Genomic DNA, 24,301 nt, shown 5'->3' on the forward strand with positions numbered 1-24,301 from the left:
TAAAAAGGTTTGAGCACCTAATTATCTGATCTCTGCCTCCATCTGTCCCATATGCATTGAAATTATTGCAAGCACATCGATTAGGGAAATCAGACTACATTTAAAAACATACACATGCTAATATTTTAAACCTGGGCTAGAATGGGTTTCACATATTTATCTATCTAGGTATTTGGAGTGTTAAATGACAGTGAGGATGAGAATGAATTCCTCTGGACAGCAGTGTTCATGCCTTGAACTTTAAAATGATGAGACCTCAAGCTCTCACCCAGCCATATCCCTCTGCCTCTACATAAGATGTGCCTAAACTAATACTAGACAGAGTTCTTCATTTACCCGTTTAGACATTCCATAAGATTTTTTTTTATAATAGATTATAAAATGTTAGTCCTTAAAGGGACCTTAGAGATCATCTCACTCTCACTTTACTACCCAACTTTAGGAGATTTGATGATGTTTTATATATGTATATAAACATACATGTGTACATACACACCTAGGGTGTGTGTATGTATGTGTATGCGAATATGTATATATGCATACACACATGGATGGATGGATGGATGGATGGATGCACAGACATAAAGGATGTCCCAGAAATCTTAGAAAGTAAGGACTGTGGGACTTTTAGGTCTCCCTGTATATGTGCAATGGTGTCTCACATATACCCTAATATTTTTTTCTTGTCAGTTACTTAATTTCCTCTCAAATTAAAGAAATATTCTATGTTTCTCACAATTAATTTATTGCTCATTTGAGTCGACCACTTTTTACTTTAAAGTCTTAGGTAGTACTGGTGGCAAACCATTGTCATCATCTTAGCCTGAGAACTTCTTGTTCAGATCATCCCATCAGCTGTCCAAAGGCCTGGAGGTCTTTTGATATTCTCTGAGTACCACTGAAGCACCTGTCTGTCACTTATCTACTCATTCATTCTACAGAACAGACCCACTTTCCTTTTTTGATTATATATTTTCTGGGAAACATTTTTTATATTACTTTTTGCACACAGATTATCATTAGCAAAATACTGCAACCTGTGTATACCTGCCTTAAGCCTCTCAGTTGCTTTTTGGGTCATCTGTAATTTCAGCTATATAGGGATAATCAAGAATATCCTTTGGGACAAATTAGAGCATTTATCTCAAAAGTGAAATGGTGGGAAAATAAGGGCTACTATTTTTAAAAGGCATATTTTCAAAGGAATTTTTTCCATCAAGTGATGAAGAATTAAAGAGACCAAAAAACCAGGAATGTATATCCAAGATTTCCAGAGCTTCAGGGGACTGCTTTTTCACAGTAGAACTGAAGAGTCTTTACAGGGAGCAGAGGTAGCCAGTGGTTGCCAAGTGAAGAAAATAGGATTCACAAGAAGTAGAAATAGCAAATGTTGTTGAAAAGACCTAAAATATGGTTTGAAAAGTAAATGCCCGCGGGAGATGTGTTATATGAAGTCTAGGTAATTTATTTAATTATAACCAATCATAAACATGATTTTTGTGGTTATACTTTTCCCCAAGGTATTTGGAGTACTTCCCACAGGCTATATCCTTCTTTTTTCATGTAATATCCACAAAAATTGGTCAGATGGGGAACCTGAGGGAGGGAAAATGTGAGTGTCATATCCTCATCAGGGATACGTATCTCCTGAGTTTTCCTTGATTATGTAAGATCTGGCTACTGTATCTTAGCGAAAACATCAAAGGCAGAAGCACTGTAGTTAATAATGGAAGCATGTACGTAGGTAAGGAGGAGAGTCAAAAATCACCAGTACAGTGCTATGTGCTAGCTGTTTTAAAGAGCTGATGCTTGCTTTATCAGAAGGGGATGTAGGGTAGACAGGCAGCCTGCTGTAGTGGAAAGAACCATGGTCAGAGAGTCAAAAGACCTGAGTTCTAGTCCTGGCTCTGACCTTGGTTTCTTCAAGCCTCAGGATGATCATAACTCCAGAACCTATTTCTTAGGACTTTTGTGAGAATGAAGTGGGTTCATATATGTAAAAAGCACATTGCAAAACTTAAAGGGATATAGAAATGTCAACTATTGTTCTTAGAGATTCAAAATAATAATGATGTCATACTCACAAGTAGGCAAATATTTTGATTGCTGAACTCCTTATTAATAGCTCATTTAAGATTAATTTCAGAATTTCCATAAAAGATGACCCTAGAGATCACCTGATTTAATTCCCTCGTACTAGAGATTGTAAAACCTCCACCCAGAGGTTTGCTCAAGCGACTTGCTCAAGAAGTTAGTTTTTTATTAAAATGCTTTCTCCTGTCATAACAAAAGTCAGAAGAAAGACCTGGGTTCAAATCTTGCCTCTAATATATACTATTTTTGTAATCCTGTGCAAGTCACTAACCTTTCAGAGCTGAAGGCAGCTCCCTAAAAGTTGCAGAAAAGGTGTTGACTTGAAGTGGTAGAAGTCCTTTCCTCACCCAGGACTTCTCTGTATTAATGAATTAATGTCCTCTCTATTTTGTACTTATTTTCCATCTCTTAAAGCTGTCCTAATAAATAAGACAGCCTCAGATTTGTCACGATTCCACAGTTACTTTTATAACAAAAGCCCTTGTTCCTGTAAGTGCCTGTGTAAAATCAAATAAGCCCTTCTTTTAGTTGTTGATTGGCTTAATTGTCCCACTGTGTGCATGCTTATTTTTATTCAGTATTATGCTGTTCTACAATGCTTTTTTCAAAATATTATGGGCTAATGATGTAAATGACAGATGATTTTAATGTCTTTTAAATTAATTTTATTCCTACATTTGATGTTATATGGAAATTTGAAAAGATAACAGAAGTATTTAATAATTAGAAAGTATTGTTTCCAATATTTTAGATTCTTTTTTATATTTAAGTGAAGTCCCATATAGGCATTCTCCAAAAGAGAAGTCTGAAATTTAGGGGGCAAATATTGCAAAGGGTTAATTTCTCTTGGGTAGAGGTCGTATCAGTGATAACAGCAATTAAAAGCTGATAAAAATAAAAACATCTCAGCATAGTCTTTCAGTAATTTTTGCAACATAAGAACTTGTCAAATATCAAACCTAATATATTTTCTTCTCCTGGTAAACCCATTTCTGAGCAAAATAAGTCTTGAAAAATCTGTAATTAATGTATAAAAACAAAATATTTCCACCTAAAGATTTCATGTTTGAAAGATTGTTTAGTGTTAACAGAAGGCATTTGTAAAGAGGCAGAGGAGAATTCTAGTTTTATTAGGAATTTAGAAGGTGGAACATGTAACCAAGGGGGAAGGGAAGAAAAGCCACTGAATATTTGCAAGGATGTGAATCCACAGGTGTGTTACCAGGGGGAAAAAATTGCACAGTACTGGTCAGAGGAAGAAGAGGAGCAGCAGGGGAGGGTGGCAGGTGTGTCTCTGATTCACTTCAGAAGGCTAGCCTTTTGTCGACCTGACAGGAGCAGTAGAGATCTGCTGCCTTCCTGGAGTGTGCATACAAGATATAATAGAGGGTTTCCCAGGGCTTGTCAGAACACAGACTAGTACTTACTTCTGATGCTTTATGCAGGGACAAATGTGCAGAAACCCAGGAAGCATTGTCAGGAAGTTCTTGGCAAGCGATTGAAGATCTTACAGACATAGCTATTGTTTTCATTACTGCTGCTGATTGAAAGATGGAGCTTTAGAAGACATCCAATTTGAAGAGTGAATAGCCAGTTTATGGGATCCTGCATCCGGAACTGAAAAGGATTTCAGAGGCCATCTAACCCATCACCCATGTTTTACAAATGAGGAAAGAGACCAGGGAGATTATAACTTGCTCAGGGTCACATAGGAAATAAGCACCTGTGATGGGACTTGAACCCAGGCCCTCTGACTCCAGAGCAAATATGCTTCCCACTATACCACATAGTCTTAGGAAGAAGATGATATCTAAGAAGGACCTCTGGATGTTTACACCATACCTTAAAATGTAGTAACAGACTCTTAACCAGAGTTAGGGTGAAGCTGGGGGGATGGGGGATTATAAACATATTGTTACTTTTTTACTTTCCCAAAAATCACTTTAGCCTGATGATGAAGATAAAATGGTTGAAAGGTAGCCTTGAATTACCTAAGGAAAGTCCTAAGATGGCAGAGGAGGTAGTGGGAATGAAGAGAGAACAGGGTGGGGAAAGACAGCATAGTGTCATGTTCCTCTCCTTCTGAAGATGCATTCATAAGGGAGCCTCTTACCAAAGAAAATCCCAAACTTTGTTGTTACTGCCTAGTTTCTCTTACTGTCCACATGACAGTTTATCCTCATCTAGACCTGTATTGATATTGTATTGATTGTATTGCATATTATATTATTGTATATTATGTTGCACTGATACAGGAGAATCCTATTATGAGAACTTCCTCCACCAATTGAAATTGGGAACTTTTCTCTCAGTACGGTCTTGGGGACCGCCCCAGGGCCTTGTAGTAAGGTTATTGGCCCATGGCCACAGAACAAGTATTTGACCTAGGTCTTTTTGACTCCAAGGCCTAGATAAGAATCTTTTCTGAGGATGGATCAGCACGGTTTAGTCTTGCCTCTACACAAATCACATCTTTAGTAAAAATTATCTGGAAATTGACAGTAATGGCAATAATTGCCCCAATGAGGCTCTTTGTGTCTATATTTGTAAACATGAAGGTGTATTTATTTGCAGGTAAAACAGCAAATAGAGAACATTTTGACTGAAACGCAATTTATTTTACTATTAATTTCTTTTTGTTAGCTGCCATTTATTGCTTGTCATTGTTAATGTGGAAACAAGAATGTATTCTCCCAAACAAGCTTCTTTGGAATTAGCAGTGAGGTCACACAAAAGCTTTTGTTCAAGTCCATGGCTCTTAAATTGGTCCTTGTGTTTTCAGAACTTAAAAGATTGTGTTTTTGATGAGCTACATCTTTTGTTATTTTCCCCATAAATAAAAACTATTGCTTTTTAAGGTTGTAACCACATTTGGGAACCTTTAGTTCAAAGCTTCATAATCTTTTGGAATGGAAATGTTTATGAAGTCATAGACAGGGAGAACATGGAGGTTCTACTGTTAGCCAATTGCCAAAGAAAGAGAGCAAAGAGCAGATCTGTGGGTCTGAACATATGAACATTTATATTGCCTCCTTCTAAGCCTCGGCCAGCATTCATTAATTCTCAGTACTTTTTGAGAACTGTGGCTTCTTTTTGAGCAGAGAGATCAGAAAATGCCTCCCTTTCCTTATGAGAAAAGTGAAATTTCCATTGTATAGACAAACAGGGAAGACACTAGGCCTTTCCAGACTTCATCGGCCCTGTCCAGTTATTCAGAAAACTGGGCGCTAGGGACATCCCTTGTGTGTGTGCTTCACCTTTGGTAGACTTTGCCGATCGACTCTAAATATGAGTGTCTTCTGCTGTCTTAGGGTCATTATAACTACTTCACCTTTTTAAGTGATCCAGTTTATTCTATTAGGGATGTTTTCCCATTAACTGAAATAGGTAGACTAGATATTGATTATTTTATTCCTGGCATATTTCTCAGGTGGGAAAGTTCTTTTTTTGGACCTCATACCAAAGCTTATATTTAGCTTTCTTGTGACACCACGGGCTTGCTCATGTGCCATTTTCACTTGCCCTCAGATGTCTCTCCTCAAATCCTTGTTGCTTGCTTTACCAGCCACCATTTTCCTAGACTTCTTCTAACTTGCCATGCCAGGGCTGCCCCAGTGAGGCTTGCCACCCACGCCTCTTAGATTGTGATTCTTCAGTATCACCCTGTCCTGGAAATTAATTTCTTGCTCCCAGACCTAATCTCCCTATCTGGAGATAGAGATGCCTTTTGGGATTGCTTTTTTCCGCCGTTCTCAGTTCTTTTTGTGTTGTTTGTTGTTCCATCTGAAAGATCACATCCAGTTTGGAAAAGTGGTGCCCCACTCTATATGAACACAATCCACCATGTAAAAGTGAAGGAGATAAATTTGTATGAAAAGCGATTTTATGTTTGTGAGGGAAAAATATCAGAGCCACAGGTGCAAAGCAAAACCCTGTTTCATTTGGATAGTTATTACTGTCTTTGGATTAATTCAGCTCTTGCACGCTTTCAACACATAACTAATAAGTATGTGTCACACACACACACACACACACACACACACTCACTCTCAGGTTTCCCAAACCTTAAAATAAAAACAATAGAAGGTAATAACCCTCACTTACCTAGATTCTTCTTCAGTCAGTCTATTGACAAGCATTTTTTAAAATACTTTCTATGTGCTAGATACTTAAGGTAAGCTCTGGGGCTACAGAGAATCCCCTCTCCCCCTGCCCCCGCCAAAAAAGAGACAAACAAAACTAGACCCTACTTTCCAAGAGCATACATTCTAATAATGGAGACAGATAACTAGGTCCATAAAAACATGTTCACATATATGGGAGGGAATTAGCTGATGACCTCCTTTGAGCTGGGTCTTGAAGAAAGCCATGGAAACCAAGAGGTGGTCGTGATGGGCTGGGGCAAAGAATTCCAGAAATGGAGAATAGCCACTGGCAAGGTCCAAAAATGGGTGAGAGATGGATTGTCATGTTCAAGGAGCTGCTATTTGCAGGCTTATTATAGCTAGCTCAGAGTTCATTAATTGGGGGGGGGGGGCGGGTATCAGAAATCTGGAAAAAGCAGAAGGACAAAGGCTATAAAGAGCTTTAGATGCTTAATAGAGGAATTTTTATTTTTTCCTCGATGTAAGATGGAGCCATTGGAGTTCATTGAACAAGAAGAGTCATGTCAGAACTCTGCTTAAAAAAAATCAGCCTGACAGATTGGATATATGGAATTAGTGAGACTGAGGTGTCAGGGATGGCACAAAGGTTTTGGTTTTGAGTGCCTGGGAGGATGGTGGTGCCTTCTATAGTAATAGGGAAATTCGGATGGGTTGAATGGTTTCAGGGGAAAGATAGTGATACCTGTTTTGGGTATTTTGAGTGTGGGATACCTGCAGGATATTGTATTAGGAGGGCAGAGTTTATAATCTCAAAGAGGATCATAAACATGTCTGAAACGTTCGGAACTGCCGGATATAAGAAACTCTCAAAGTAGAAGGCAGAAGAATCAAAACATTTATTTAGGCTCCACAGTAACCAACCCATGAACCAGCAACCCCATTTTGATATATTGATCAAAAGCTTCCAGGCCCAATAAGTACGCCTTGAAAGAGTAACCAGGAGGCTACAGAGAAGCATGATTGCGTAAAGCAAAATCATGTTTCCCCCTCTATGGTAATAAGATTACCCACTGGCCTGAAGTCTTTGTTCAGCTTTCTCCCGTAGGTCAGCTCTGCTACTGGCAGCTCCTGCTTCAGCTGTGTCTGTGGCTGTGGCTGTGACTGCAACTGTAACTGTCGCTGTAACTGTCGCTGTAACTGTCGCTGGCTCCAACCGGAAAAGGAAAAGAGGATCTTCAAGCTGTCCTCTCCCCTCTTATAGAGTTTTTGACATCATCAAGCACCGCCTGAACGACCAGGGCCGATTGGTTCTTGACTTGGCCCCTCCCCCTAGCATAGCCGTTAACACCTCCCCTCAGCCAGCCCCATGACTCATCACACAGGAAGTTGTCTGCTTCCTGGAATGCTCTTTGGGCTTCCTGCCCCGGAAGAGCAAGCCACAGTGTCCAGAGGCTCAATGAGGTAAGCTGAGTCATTCAAAGAAAACAAAGGCCATTCTGGCTACACTGCCACAGTGTCCAGAGGCTCAATGAGGTAAGCTGAGTCATTCAAAGAAAACAAAGGCCATTCTGGCTACACTCCACCCCTTGTTATAGGATACATAATCTAATCAGCCATGTATCCTAGAACATACATTGTGATCCAATTACAAAGGAAACTAAAACATATCATTCATTGTAAAGCAAAACATATCATTTGGTGACATTCCTAAATATTGGTTTACGATTCAAATGTGATCCACCCCTAGGTCCCAGCAAGATAATCTCTTCAATCAATCATCCCCAAAATAATTATTAATAATTCAAATGTCCACCCCTAAATCCTTGTATCCATTACATAGGATCAATAATATCATAACAATAAAACAACACAGCAAGGATAACACAAAATAAGTAAACAGAACACTATCATCATTTCCACCCCCCTTGAACGATTGGGGCTCAAAATCTTGGGGTGAGGGGTGAAGGTCTCATTTTCCATAGCTTCTTCATGCTGAAATTGGATGTAGAGATGGCCCTGCCCCCAAAAAGTCCCATTCCAGAGGTCATTTCTTTAACGAGCTGGCAGGAATTCCAAGAATGCTACATGCTTAGGCAGTCACCGGAAAGTGCAAGGTGCTTAAGCCTGAAGGAAACAAAACTAGCAACAAGGTTAGCCAAAACAAAGGACAAAAAGAATAGACAAGTATGGACTATAATTCTTCAAATAAAATCATCTCAAGTTTGGTTGAGATTTCAGTTATGCAAAGATCCAACATCAGAGCCAAACTCAGGTGGGAAATGTTTCTTTTCAAAAGGAACATAATGAGGAAGCCAAGAGGATCCCACCCTAGATATAGACTAAGATTGTCCTCCCAGCCTTTCCCCAAATGTACAAGTTTTCATCCGTTAATCACACAAAGTTACCTTTCCTCTGAGTGGCTTATGGCATTTACCAGCATCAGCCATACGTGTGGAGTCTGTGAATCTATTATTATAACCTATTCACGGTAAAATATATGGTTCAGGGGTACGATTTGGTAATTATTTTCCCCTGAATAGACAACTGTTACAGTGTTGTCCTTCCCATGGGCTATAACTTCTGCAGCCTTTGGAATATCATCTGGCTTCCGTTTTACCCATACCTTAGCTCCTGACTTTATTCTATTAATGGAGCAAGACCCTTTTGCCCCTCTAGTAGTTATTTTGGGAGGAGGGTCAGTTTTCACAAAGGGTATTTTTTCACAGGGGATAATAATGACTTGAACCATCCTATCATTTCTACAAAATTGTACAGGTTTTTTACCCATATTCTGGAGTGTCACAACAATTTCTTTTTGATAATTAGAATCTATCACTCCAGCCAATACATGTATTCCTTGAGCCGCTAATCCTGGTTTAGGTAATATCCGTCCAAGATGATTCTTGGGGATTCTCATACATACTCCAGTAGGGGTTTTTCTTATCTCTTTCCTATTTAACCTAAAATTCTCTATACAATGTAAATCATATCCTGCTGAACCAGGTGTTCCTGGACTTGGTAGTGGGACATCTTCCCTCACAGTCCAAAATTCAATGTTTTGGATCTCACATGTTTGCTGTTCTCTGATCTGCAGATTTGGGGTCATCATTCTGGCTAGAGGTGTACTCCCCCCTAAGGGCCTATTATTCAAATTACGTAAGGCAATAGACAAATTATCCTTCCAATGTCGATATGAATTATTTGAGCTTAATTTTCTCAGCTGTTCTTTCAACAATCCATTCATTCTTTCAATTAGCCCAGATGCTTGTGGGTAATATGGAATATGATATATCCATTCTATATTATTCAACACACAATATCTTTTCACTTCTTTGCCCTTGAAATGTGACCCATTGTCACTTTGAATCTGCATTGGGGTTCCATAATATAAACTTACAATATCTAGAGTTTTACAGGTGTTTTTCTGAGTTGCGTCTTTATAAGGACAAGCCACTAGTACACCGGAATAGGTGTCAACACACGTACATACATATTTACATCCTTTATCCTGGGGTAGTGGGCCAATATAATCTATCTGCCAAATTTGGGCTGGAACTTTTCCCCTTGCTATTTCTCCAGTAACTATCCTAGGAAGAGTTCGTTCTTTTTCTAATTGGCATATACAACACTCCTCTGTTATTTGTTTTAACAACGCATGAGAAATACTGATACCTCGATCCTGTGCCCATCGATGGGTGGCCTGGACCCCTAAATGGCCAGCAGTCTGGTGGACCCATCTTGCTAAGGCTGGGTCATCAGTTGGAGTCGGAGTAGGGACAATACATTCAGTAGCAATCTTTGCTAGTCGATCCGCATGTGCATTGTACTCACGTTCTGGTGTGGTCAGGGTTGCATGAGCATCAACATGAAAAACTGACAGATCTGTAACCAAAGACATGTCCCATATATTTTCCCATAACTCTTTACCCCAAACTTGTTTGCCATGAATCTCCCAATTCTGATTCCTCCATATAGGCATCCACGTAGCTAATCCATTAGCTACCGCCCACGAGTCAGTAAATATATGACACTGTCCTCCTTTCTCTGCTCTGATGGCCTGATGCACTGCCATCAGTTCAGCATATTGGCTACTTCCACCTATCCCAGAACTTTCCAGAGTTCTCCTTGTACAGGGGTTATAGGCTACTGCTTTCCAATGTCTCTTCTGTCCTAAATATTTTGCTGTCCCATCAGTAAACCAAGCATGTTTCTTCTGTTCTTCATTTAGTCCGTCATATCCATTATTCCATTTCACTAAGGATGGTACCATCTGTTGCTTAGATTCAAGGGGCTTTTCATTGCTCTCAGTATCAATGTTCGCCACAGATTCATGTAGAGCAGAAACTCCATTTTTGCCTGCTCTGGACCTATTCTGAATATACCACTTCCATTTGATTATGCTTGCCTCTTGTGCATGTCCAATTCTGTGAGAAGCTGGGGTACTCATTACCCAAGTCATAATTGGAATTCCAGGCCTTAATACCACTTCATGACCCAGAGTTAGTTGCTCAGTTTCTACTAAAGCCCAATATGCAGCTAACAGCTGCTTCTCAAAAGGTGTATATTGCACTCCAGATGAGGGCAGTTTCCTTGACCAAAAGCCTAAAGGTACACTTCGGCTTTGTTGTTTTTGCCACAGACTCCAATTTGCATAGTCATCTTGTACAGTCACTTGTAACTCCACTGGCCCATTTTGCATAGGCCATAAGTCTAGAGCTAATTGAATAGCAGCCTTTGCTTCCTCAAAAGCTCTACTTTGTTCAAGTCCCCAGTCAAATTCATATTTCTTTCTGGTGACTTTATACAAGGGTTTTAAAATCTGTCCCAAATGTGGGATGTGGTGTCTCCAATAACCAAACAGCCCTATGAACTTTTGGGCCTCTTTCTTATTGGTAGGGGTGGGAAAATCCTGGATTTTTTGTCGAGCTTGTGGGAGAATTTCTCGCAGTCCTCTATTCCACTGTATCCCCAAGAATTTTACAGTTTGAGCTGGCCCTTGAACCTTTGCGGGGTTGATTTCCCATCCTTTGCTTTTCATATGGTCAATTAATAATACTAAACTCTCCTCCACCTCCTTTATATTCTTTCCCTGTATCATGATGTCATCTATGTAATGTATAAGCTGTACACCAGGTAACTTTAATTCATCCAAATGTTCAGCTACAATCCTGTGGCAAATAGTTGGGCTATGAATATATCCTTGCGGCAGGCGTGTAAATGTATACTGTCGGCCTTGCCAAGTAAAAGCAAACTGATTCCATTGCTTGGGGTCTATTGGGATTGTAAAGAAGGCATTGGCCAAATCAATAACTGCATACCAAGTCCCTTCACGTTTTTGTATTCTCTCTATTAAAGTAACCGTGTCTGGGACAGCAGCATACAAGGGAGGAGTCACTTTGTTCAGCTGTCTATAATCTACTGTCATCCTCCATGTTCCATCTGACTTTCGGACTGGCCAGACAGGGTTGTTCCATTGAGTAGTTGTAGGGACTAACACTCCTGCCTCAACACATTCTCTTATAGTGTTGGCAATTTCATCTTGCCCACCTGGCACACGATATTGCCTCAAAGTAATTATTTTAGAAGGTTCGGGCAAAGTGATTGGATCCATCTTGATTTTCCCCACTAAGACTGCATTAATGCCCATTTTCCTCACAGCAAATTGGTATTTCCCTTCGGGTAAATTTAAGGTCATACCCTTCAATATGTCTATTCCAATGATGTATTCGGGAATAGGCACAATAACCACACTATATTCTTTCTTGGGCAACTGTCCAATTTTCATCATTAATTTAACTTGCCTGGCTGATATTTCAGTCCCTCCTAGTCCTGTAATGGTAATAGGAGTTCCATGGCTGAACTTGTCTGGATTTCCGTAAATAAGGGTGGCCTCGGCCCCAGTATCTATTAATGCCTCAGTTACCGTACTTGACCCATTTTTCCAATATATGGTCAAGTTAATGTGAGGTCTACAATCCAGCCTGTGTATTTCCTTAATTTGGACTGGGGCTCGGCCTGTTCCCTAGTATTCCCTTTCATATGATTCACTTGGGTTTGAAGGTTCAACATCTGTAGTATTTGCAGGAGCAGTTCTTATTTCCCTATCTCTCCTGTTATCAAGGCCTTTATCTCTGTACATTCTATATAATTCATTGGTTGGAATTCCATCTATCATTTCAAAACCTACCCCTGCTCTCAATAAAGCAGTAAACATTTCTTTCCTTGTTACTCTCCTTTGGCGCCAAGTTTGCTGGTTATTCACCCTTCTCTCTCGAGGAGATCTATCCCTTCCCCAGTCACCTAAGTCATATAACTGTAAAATCTTATTTATCACTGTTGTAAGACGGCTCCCTACTTCTCCAAGTAATAAATTCAAAATTAGTTGTTTATAAGCAGGGGGAGCTGTCCTAATTATTAAATTCCTATGAGGCAGTTCCATTGGATCATTGTAATATTTGTCTGCAGTTCCTATCATAATGGCAGTCTTCATTACCTCCTCCTTTAGTCTCATGATACAATCTCTAAGTGAATACCAGGGTCTGTGCTCAGTGGGCCACATAGAATCAGTAGCATATCTCTTATTGCATCCCACAGCGGCTAATGCCAACAGAGTAGTCCTGCTATCACCATCTCCTTGCTGATGATGTTCCCTAAAAGCTTGTTGAACTAGAGGATCATGGCTGATACCTATGAATCTCATGCAGTCTGTCCTATCTACTGATATTCCACTGGCCCCTTGATCACTGAGTCTTACCATCCAAGATATCAATGGTTCTCCTATTCTTTGGCTGAATCTACTCAAAATATCTGTGACCTCTTGCGGTGAGAAATCTTCCTGAATTTCCCTTGTAACTGAATCTTCACCTCGGGTTTCTGTCTTCCTCCTTTGTATGGGTCGAGCCCTTGTCTGATCATTTAACCATCTCCTATGCTCTGTGTGAGGCACATCCTGAACCCCAGTAGTGTTTTGTGCCTCAGCCCCTAACATTGTCTCATTCTCTCCCCACTCACTTCCTCTGCCACCATGGCTAGGACGAAGCAGGCAGTCAGGCTCTTTCTGGACTGGGTTGAAATGCACTCTGGGCTTTTTTGGTCTCCTGTTGCTCTTAGCCACATTAATAGAAAAGTTCTCATTTGAGTCAGTTTGGTCTCCTGCTATCTGAGATTCCCCTTCTTCCTGTGGGGTAGGAGTGCCCCCATGTCTTTCACTTAATCTCAATCTTTCGTATACTAGCCGGTAGGCTGATAACACTATCCAGCTTTGCCTAGATAGTGATGCCCCTGACTGAATCCCAACTTCTCGTAAACACTTTTCCAAATCCCTAGGATCTCCTCTCCGTAGCCTTGGTTCCCAGTTTTCACAGGGTCCAGCTTTTTTAGCCAATTCTTTTGCTAGGGAGGAATAAAATGGATCCTCCCATCCTGGGATATTCATCTCTTCCTCTGGAATTGTTCTGCTTCTAAATAGAGATCTTATACCTAGCGATCCCATCCTGGTCGCCAAATGTATCAGGAGGGCAGAGTTTATAATCTCAAAGAGGATCATAAACATGTCTGAAACGTTCGGAACCGCCGGATATAAGAAACTCTCAAAGTAGAAGGCAGAAGAATCAAAACATTTATTTAGGCTCCACAGTAACCAACCCATGAACCAGCAACCCCATTTTGATATATTGATCAAAAGCTTCCAGGCCCAATAAGTACGCCTTGAAAGAGTAACCAGGAGGCTACAGAGAAGCATGATTGCGTAAAGCAAAATCATGTTTCCCCCTCTATGGTAATAAGATTACCCACTGGCCTGAAGTCTTTGTTCAGCTTTCTCCCGTAGGTCAGCTCTGCTACTGGCAGCTCCTGCTTCAGCTGTGTCTGTGGCTGTGGCTGTGACTGCAACTGTAACTGTCGCTGTAATTGTCGCTGTAACTGTCGCTGTAACTGTCGCTGGCTCCAACCGGAAAAGGAAAAGAGGATCTTCAAGCTGTCCTCTCCCCTCTTATAGAGTTTTTGACATCATCAAGCACCGCCTGAACGACCAGGGCCGATTGGTTCTTGACTTGGCCCCTCCCCCTAGCATAGCCGTTAACACCTCCCCTCAGCCAGCCCCATGACTCATCACACAGGAAGTTGTCTGCTTCCTGGAATGCTCTTTGGGCTTCCTGCCCCGGAAGAGCAAGCCACAGTGTCCAGAGGCTCAATGAGGTAAGCTGAGTCATTCAAAGAAAACAAAGGCCATTCTGGCTACACTGCCACAGTGTCCAGAGGCTCAATGAGGTAAGCTGAGTCATTCAAAGAAAACAAAGGCCATTCTGGCTACAGATATCCAGTTCAAGATGTTCAAAAGACAGTTGTTGATGCAGGTCTGTAACTCAGGAGAGACACTGGAGATGTATTTATCTGGTACCATCTGTATAGAGATAATAATTGAGCTAGTTAGAGCTGTGGGATCACCAAATTGACATAGTATGAAGGTAAAGAAAAGAAGGCCCACGTGGAAGTAAAACGCTTGGTGGTGGTGACAATCCAGGGTGTAACCATTTCTGTCTGTAGCTGAGGTAGAACATAGGAGTCGTTCATGGGAATGGAGTAGATTGAGGCAGTGGAAATCAATGTATGTGTATGTTTAAGTATGGAGACAGGAATAGGGGAAGAAAGGTGGTGAGTCAGGCACTGAAGTCACTGGGGAAGGAAGGAGAGTGTCCTGGGGTTGGTAGATAACAGCTACCAGGATCTCCCTTGGATGATGAATTCGAATAGTGTCAGCCCCCATGGAAGAGAGGCTGCTGAGTGATGATGTTACAGGAAGAATCTGGAGGTGGTGTGGGAAACAGAGTATTCCAACTCCCGCACCTCAACCAGTGAGTTCAGGGCTGCGAGTAGCACTGCAGCAGTATTGGCAAGGGTGGATAGGGAGTGGAAAGAGTGATCAGGAGTGAGCCAGGTCTCAGTGAGTGACAGAAGATGGAGAAAGTAAAATGTTTAAGGTGACAGCAAGTTTGTTACCTACTAAATAGCCGTTCTGAAGAACCCAGGGGAAGGGGCGGGTAGATCTGGAGTGGGACATTTGGAGTGTGTAGTTCAGGGAGATAGGAATGAGGGTGTGGAAACCGGGGATGTGGAATGAGGTTTGTACTTTTGTGGCCCAGTGTTCACAGTTACTGGAATGGGGAAAGGATAAGGGAGTGGGAGTATGCCAGTCGTTGAGGAATAAATCCAAAGAGAGTATCAGGAGCTGGAAAGAGATCCACTGAGGGAGGAAAGTAATTAGGCTTGAGTGAGATGGTGAAGCCCTCTCATGGAATCTGGATCTTGGCCTTTCTGTGAGTTGAATGGAATGAGTGGTGATGGGGACCTTTCAGCATGGCTCAGGGCTTCTGGTTGACAGCTAAGCCTAAGTTTCGAGTTACAAAAATCACCTGAACCGTGTCCTCCTTGCCAAATAAGGAAAAAGTGTCTTTAAGAGTTTGGCGTTGGCTAAATTGTACCTAGGGTAGTAGATTTCCACGAAATTTTGAGCCTGGACTCCACCAGTGAGAGTAAAAGGCCAGTGGTGAGGGTGGGGGGAGTGTTGTTTACCTTAGAATATAAGGCTGGGTTCTGCCCTGGGCCCCGCCTCTGCCTATGATTGTCTATTGGTTCGGAGACTGCCCTTTCCTGTGGGATCAAAATAAAGAAGGTTTTCTGTTTGTAAATTTGAGAGACCTCTGATTTTTTAAATTAATTGCTGGCGGGTGGTCTCACCCTACACAGACTGTTCAGGGTCTTCTTTGGAGGTCCAATGTGGTAACAAGTTGTGTCCAGTGAGAACCAGGGGGCCCATCTCACAGCAGGAAGGACCAGCCAAAGGTATGGCCTGGGGGAGTCTTGTTAGGAGGCAGGATCTGGTTGTTGAACACAGAGACAGGTCTGAGGAAAGCCTCCAGAGAACTGGATGTTCTAGAATGATCAAGTCTGACACAGGGTTCGCTGGGCAGACAGAATCCAGGAAGTGGTTGGCTCAGATCAGGGTTGATGCAGAAAGCATAGAAGGGCAAGAATATCCAGGGGGAGTAGGTAATCATCGGTGTCAAATACTGCAGAGACATCAAGAATGATCCAGACTAAGAACAGGCTGTTGGATTGGGCAATCAAGCGATCACTGGTAACTTTGGAGAGGCCGATCTCAATTTCATTTTCAATTGAATGAATCCATAGACAAGTAATGGTCAGGGGACCAGGGGGTAGATTGTGTTAAAATTGTATTTTGTTCTGGTCCCCCTGACCACCCCAGTTTATAAGTAGCCAGTATAAAGTAGCAATAGCAGGAAGTAAGATTGCAAAGGGGAACCTAGAAGTCACATACAGACCAACCCAAAGATTGGAGAAGCATAATTCGCAAACTGTATCACATATTAACCAAAAATCATATCCTGGTAATATATGCTAAATCAGGGAAAGCCATCTAGGCCTTGCTGTCAGGGCCTTTTGGTCGTACAATCTGTAAGTCTCAGATAAGTTCCAGACATTCACAGTAAGACCAGCAGAACACCAAAAGACTTTGAGATAATATGGATATGTTAATGAACTAATCCCAAGATGGCACAGAAAAGAGTTAGTCTGTTCCCCCAAAACTCTATAAAAATAAGACCTCAAACTCCTGCCTCCCCCCACCCCCAGCCCTCTGCCTATTCTTTTGGGTCCATGCTGCCAAGTGCTCCCAACCCTAGTCCATGATCACAGGAGTGGTACTCTATGCCTTTGCCTCTCCCCATCCTTTTCCCCATGCTGCTTTCCTTCACTATTCCATCCTCTCATCTGCTGTCTGCCTCTGCTCCCTTTTCACCACTTTGTGAAATCACAAAGTGTATTGTACTCTTTGTACCTGTTTGCCTCCACACCCTCTGTAGCTATTAAGGTGTGATTGCAGCCTCACTTTCCACTGCCATAGTGGTCTTTTCTGGTAAGTTCCCAAAGAACCGGGTGTGCTGCCCCATTTCATGATTTCATAAATTAATGAACGATCCATAACGCCAGAAAAGAATGTGAAGAAAGGATGTAGAGGCACTGAGCATATATGACTTTTTCAGGTTCATCCCATAAGGGAAGGAATGGGCATGGCAGGATCAAGTGAGAATTTCTGAAGTAAGGGAGACACGTGTCTGGCAGCACAAAAGAAGCCAGTAAATAGGGAAACTTCAACCTTCTTTTTCCTTCCTTTTAATGTCACTTTGCTAGAATGTCTTGTCATGCTTCCTGCACTTCCTTACCCCTGCTTACTTCTTAATTTCTTACAACCTTGAGATGGACTAGATCAGTGGTCTCCAAAGCAGATGTCCCTGGCCTCTAAGGGCCTGATTGCAAGGGATCATAGATTAGATGTAGAGGTGGGAGGAACTTTAGAGGCCGTCCAGTCCAGTCCCATCATTTTAGAGATGAGGAAACTTGAGTTACAAAGAGGTTTTTTTTTTTCCCCTCCTCCCAGGCAGTTCTTTTTATTTAGTGTTCTTTACATGTGTACTTACTACTCTATATTGTTCTTTAGTTTTAATAATATAGGCTTATAAAACTCAGAAAACTGTATCTATGATTATGGCATTGATAATGAATTATTTCGTAAATTTGGCAAAAAAAACAAAACAAAACCCGACCACCAATCATTCTTGCCCAGAGTCGCACAGCTAATAAATGTGGCCAGATTTGAACAGCTGACTTCCTTACTTCAAGGTCAGTGGCCTATTCAAAGCAACCATTTGATCAATCAATTTACAAACATATTAGCATAAATAAACATATTAGAGTGCATGCTCAATGTTGTTCTTATAGTTGGTGGGGGGGTGTTGTTTTTTTTGATAATGATGTATGATCAAAAGAGTTTGAAGACCACTAGACTAGGTGATTGATGAGGTCCCTTCTAATTCTGAGATTCTGATTCTGTGGTCTTACTTTCATTCCACCACCCCTCTCCCCAATTCTCTAACAAGATTCTTTTCTCAATGTTCACCAGTGACTACATCCAGTGGCTCTTTCCAGCTCCTAATTCTCCTTGACCTCCTCCTCCTCCACATCCATTCCCTCCATGTTTTCCATGAAACTTCATTCTCTTGCTTCTTGTACCCCACAGAAGCTGTTGGGACCTGCTTGTCTTTTTTACTCATTTCTATTCCCTCCTCCTAAATGGAGTAATTTATTTCTACTGTGAAGAAATATGTGGGCTAATGATGTTCATGGTGATGTCAGCCTCTGCAGTATCTTGCCCATGTAGAACAGAGAGGATTTGGGGCTCTACAGTTTCCCCTGGGAGTGACCTCATAAAGCAAACAATAAGATTATCCGTAGTGAGGTGAATTGGATGGTAATCCAGGGAGAGGAAAAATGCTCAGCCAAACCCATTGATGTACATTCTGATTTTGAGGAGTTTAGTCCCATATCTCCTGAACCATCAGAGTAATTAAACACCAAAGCAAGTTATCAAGAGAAATTTCCGTCCCTGGAAAGCTTTAAGAATAGATGAGACCTCATCTATCTTAGTTTATAGACTAATTTGCTCAGAGGCAAGGAGATTAATTATATGACCTGGAAGCTCTATCATTATGATTATATTATTGTATGATCAGCCTTCTATCATTTATATTTTTTTGGCTTAGTAGAGTCTTCATTTTCCAAAGTGAAAATGACTGTGATAAAATCGAAGTGAAAGCTATCTCTGACATCCCTTACTTGTTGGTATTATTATACTGGATAGCATGGGAATGACATAGGAAGAAAGGATACTACTCAAAAAGATGCTAATACTGCTTACAGCATCCCAAGAGGGACTGCTGGGTGGCACAGTGGATAGAGTGCTTGTCCTAGAGTCAGGAAGACTCATCTTTCTGAGTTCAAATCTGGCCTCAGACACTTGCTAGCGGTATGACCCTGGGCAACTCACTTCACCCTGTTTGCCTCAGTTTCCTCATCTGTAAAATGAACTGGAGAAGGAAATGACAAACTTCTCCACTGCCTTTGCCAAGAAAACCCCAAATGAGGTCACAGAGAGTAAGACATGACTGGAAAACGACTGAACAACAAGGGCAACCACAACAAAGTTCCCAGGAAGTTGTAAGCTAGTTGTATATTGGCATTCCTTTTGTGGGCCACTTGTGGCCTGGGTGTTTGACACTCCTGACCCTATGCCCAACTTCTCATACTTTCTCATAAATTTAAGCCAGGCCAAAGAATGGGCATTAGTGTCATGCCTAGACTATAGAATATTTAAGTTGCTTGTGTGTTGTTTTCAATAAACTTTAGTGGAAACCATCTGATTCAACTGAATATTCTATACATGGTAGCAGTATATTAGTCAAGCTGTCATGGTTACTGATGCAGAATGGAGGCTCTGAATTGAGAATGTTGCAGTGTGGTTTAAAGGCCATCAAGCCAATAGCCCCCCCCCCCCCGAAAGAAGATAAAAGAAGGAACTTATATCCTTCAAGAGGAAAAAAGGAACAAATCAACAAAGGGGTAGTCAGCCTCGTGTTTCTGGGTTTGAAACTTTATTTGTTTTAGGAGCTTGTAGTAGCTTCTGGTCCTGTGGAATTCCTAACCGTTTGGGCTCTTTAGACAAAATGGCACACACGGTCCCCATCTTCTGATTAGATTTGGATAGGAAGGTAGCATGTGGACAGGGAGGGCGAATTGGTCAAATGAATTAATAATTAATCATCCATTGTTAGGCCAGGAACCTGTCAGCATCTCCACCTGAATACCCTGGCCACCACAAACTCAAAATATCCCAGACTAAATCTCATCTTTTCCCCCTATACCTACACCTCCTACAGGCTTCCGTTTTCCTCTTCTTTTGTAACCATCCTCCCCAATAACCCAGAACTGAACCCACCAGTATCTTTGCACTTTTTCTTCACTCTCCCTGCCACAGCCCTAGTTTAGGCCCCTCACCAGCGCTTGTCTTGCCTTCTCTGATGTAGTGGCCTTACCTCCACCTCTAGTCTGCCTTCCTCCATAGCCTTCCTTGTCCAGTCCTGTGCACATAAACCTTCAGGCAGCTACCTCCGAGGGAGCCTGGCCTTTTGCAGAGAACAAAGCTTGGAGTTAGGGGACAGGGCTAGGATTGAATCTTGTGTTTCTTATCAGTGCTGGTGTGACCTTGAGCAGAGCGGCCCCTCTGGGCCTCAGTTTTTCCATACATAAAATAAGGTGAGTTGCATTGGGCCATGTGTAACATCCTTTATAGCTCTAAATCCTGATGTTTACATTTGCTATCTCAAAAACTTTCAGTGGCTCCCCATTACCTATATAATAATGTAAACATTCTTTAACCTAGCATTTGAGAACTTTTACAGTCGGGTTCTAACCTACTTCTCCAGCTTTTAAAGATATATTGCTCCCCTTCATACATTGAGCTTTAACCATACAGGATTAATGGCTGTTTCTAGATCGTGTCTTGTGCTCCCCCACCACTGTCTATTTGCCTGGGACAACCCTCATGCATGAATGATGGACTTGCTCTTGGTTTTTGCCTGTTGAAATGCTATTTTTCTTTCAAGCTCAGCTCTGGTGCCAGATTCTCCATGAAACTTTCCATGATCTTCCCCTGCTTCCCTCCCTGCCCCCCAACAACAAAGTATTTTGCCTTTTGAATTTATCTAGAGCTCTTGGTCCACCCTGTGTTATACTTATTTCTGTACCTGTTATTTTCCCTCCCTCAGTAGTGCATGCCCTCCTTAAGGGCAGACACTATCATTTTTCATCTTAACGAGTAGATGAATAATAAATGTTTGTTGAATTTAATTGAACAAGAACGATTTTCAAAATGTATCTACCTAATTGTTCAATTGGGAAATTTTATTATTAGGATGATAGGATCAAGGTTTAGAGCTAGAAGGGGTCTTCAAGGTCATCTAGTCCAACCCCCTCATTTTACGGATCAGGAGACTGATGTCCAAAGACACTTAGCCAAGGTCACACAGATAGTAAATGGCCTGGCCAAGGTTTAAACCCAGGTCTTCTGTTTTCTTCCCTTTGTACCTACCATGCTTCCTCTTAAATTAACCTTGACCCCAATTAATCTGCTTTTTCTGAAAATAACTATAGACTCTGCCCTTTACCACTTTGATGTTAAGCAAGTATAACTAGAGAGTCTTTCTTTTATGGTTTGTATTATTCAAAATAAAATCTGACAGGAGTTATTTATCTATACCTTCATCTGTCTGTCATGGTGTGCCATGAGTAAAAAAACTCAGCTACTGAAAGAATTCGCTGTATATTTAAATCACAAAATCATCAGTTATCTGTTAAATGATCTGCTGTGGGCTCAGCACTGTGCTGAGTTCTGGAGAAACAAAGACAGAAGTGTCCCTGTCCTCAAGGAGTTTGCCTCCTAATGGAGGGAGACCACATGTACATATGTAAGTATGTCTGGACTGTAACATGAACACAAAGTAATTTGTGGAGAGAGAACTAGGATCTATTGGGATTAGGATAAGCTTCGTGAAGAAGTTGGTGTTTAAACTGAGTCTTGAAGGAAATGGGGTTTTGAAAAATGGATGTGGTAAAAGTATTTCAGGCATCAGGGACAGCCCAGTGAAAAGTGTGGAGATAGGAGCTAGTGTTGTGTGTGTGCTACAGCAAGAAGGCCCATTTGGCTTAAATGGAAAATGTAAGAGGAGCAGTAATATTTTACAGTACCCTTAGGAAGGGTAGATTGGGGCCAGGTTGTGTCAAATTCCAAGCAGAAGAGTTTATATTTCATCCTAAAGGGAACAGAGAACCAGTGGACCGTATTCGGTAGGGGAGTGACACGGTAGATCTTTGAGTTAGGAAAATTATACATGAGGAGAGTAAAACATTATCCTTTCCTAATAAACAGGAATTAAATTAAGAGATCTCTCATAAGACCTAAGTCCTAGCTCCTTTTCTTTTTGATTAGTCTAGTATTTTGTTGATGAGGATGGGAAGAAGATTGTGGGAAATATATTCTCTTTCAGTATTAAGGGATAAAGAAGTGGACATGACACCAAAAGGGGGGAAATCTAGTACTTTATCCTTATTTAAATAAAAAACTAGATAACAATGACAATATTTTGTGAAGTAGCATTATTAACACATTATTGATGTCCTAGGGAAACTTGGATTAGTTAGAACTTGCTTAGTGGACAGTTGTTACTCTCAAGAGGAATCCAACTAATGTCATCAGGTGATCCAGATCAGTAATCGGAAAGTGAATCCAAACATCCTTTCCCACGCAGACATAGCTGGTAATTGGATCAGACAAGCTGTGTAACTGTGATCCAAGTCAAGCTCCCAATGCCCCAGATGGGAGATGTCAGGCCCATCTCTAGCATTCACCAGCCATCCCCTACACATCACTGGGGTGAGCAGGTGTGATGGGGAGAGAGGATGAATACATGACTACGTAGCTCCATCTTTTCTGTTTCCATGTCATACTGTTCCACTGTGGTCCTGCCCCCTCCCATCCCTTGTACTAAAGGCTCATAGAGCTAAAGCTGGAGGAGATAACAGAGGCCTTCTGATCTAAGTCTCTCATTTTACTGATGAGGAAACAGGTCCAGGGAGGTTAAGTGACTTACCCAAAGATACACAAATAGTGAGCATCCAGAGGCAGGACTAGTCGCTTCTTAAAATTTCTCTCAAGACTCAAGTCCACTTTTTCTGCTAACCACATAAATTTGCCTTCTGAATCTGTATAGTTGACTTTAATTTCAAAGTATTGGTAGTAAATGTTTTGTAAATATTTATTTTCCTTTATATTATTTTACCTTTATCCTTCCCTTCCTCACCCCTCATTCCCCTCAAAACTAAAAATCATTTAAAAAAAATAAACTAGTGTCGGACTTCAGTCAGTTATATTATCAAATCTGGTACCTCAGCACGACCTTATTAAAAGGACACCTACTATTTTTGATCCCAAAAGTAGTTTTAAAAAGTGATTTGTGTCTACCTGAACTTGCTGATGATTTACTGTACCAATTGCTGGCAATAATGAAGAAGATTGATCTTCTACAGGCCAGATCCCTGTGGCAATAAATTCCACAGGGCAACCACATTTTTTCAGTAGTGGAATTTATGGTAATAAGTATACAGCTTAAAAAGCATTCTCGGGCTACAGAGGCTGAATATGCAGGTGAACAGTGATGCTCACAACACAGAAAAAGAGAGAATACACCCCCTAATGCAAATAATTATTTGTGTTGCTTTCCAAAAAATGTATTGCAATGCATATACCTTTATTCCAGAACTTCAGTATTTGTGCTGTTTTGCATGCTTGTGTGTGCATTTTGTATTGGTTACCGTTTTCAGTCAAGAAGCATTTATTAAGCACTTACTCTGTGCCTCATACATAGTGATTACTTTGAGAAAATAAATGAATTTGGGGGCAAACAGAGGTGAGTTAGGATGCCTGGTTTTGTGAGGGAACTTGAAGGATAGTTTCTGTGTATTTAGGATAGCATTTTCTCCCCTTAGCTTTTCCTCTTTCCCTTAGCTCCTACCAAAAGATTCTGTACAGGCCTAAACTTTTGATTCTACCTTCTTACTGTTTAACTTAGATTGGCCCAACTCATACTGAAATACAAATTTGGTGAGGGGGGAAAATCTGACCTGGGGAGCATTACCAAAACATTTTTGACCAAGTCTCTCATGCTATTTTTGTGGAAAAGATGGCAGTGTAGGCTGGACAGTAGGACACTTAGGTAGTTTCAGAATTGGCTGAATGGTGAATTTAAAAGCAGTCATTAATTGCGAGATGTGAGATTAGAAGGTCTCTATGGTCCTGGGCTCGGGCCCTGACATTTTTGTTTGACATTTGTTCTAAGTTTTTTAAAAGTACAGATAATGGCACAAAGTTAGAAGCCGTAGCTAACACATAGATGGCAGAGACAAGATTCAAAAAGATCTTGAAGGGATAGAAAATTGGATCACATCCAGTGAGGTGATTCAGTGGAGATTAAATGTCAAGTTTTATACGGGGGTTCAAAAACTCTACTTCAGTACGGGTAGGTAACAATTTGAAAAAGATCTGGGGATCTTACTGGATTGTAAGGTCATAATGAGTTAACAGTGCAACTGGGCAAGTCACTTCACATCTCTGCCTTGGTTGCCTCACCTCTAAA

The 24,301-nt window shown here is 41.2% G+C and overlaps 1 protein-coding gene across 3 annotated transcripts in view; it reads left to right on the top strand.

Moving 5' to 3' along the window:
- RABGAP1L (RAB GTPase activating protein 1 like) overlaps positions 1-24,301 on the top strand; it is a 680,962-nt gene that overhangs the window by 530,145 nt on the left and 126,516 nt on the right. The window lies entirely within an intron of this gene.

This window comes from Trichosurus vulpecula, chromosome 4 (assembly GCF_011100635.1).
Source record: "Trichosurus vulpecula isolate mTriVul1 chromosome 4, mTriVul1.pri, whole genome shotgun sequence".
NCBI classification, from domain to species: Eukaryota; Metazoa; Chordata; class Mammalia; order Diprotodontia; family Phalangeridae; genus Trichosurus; species Trichosurus vulpecula.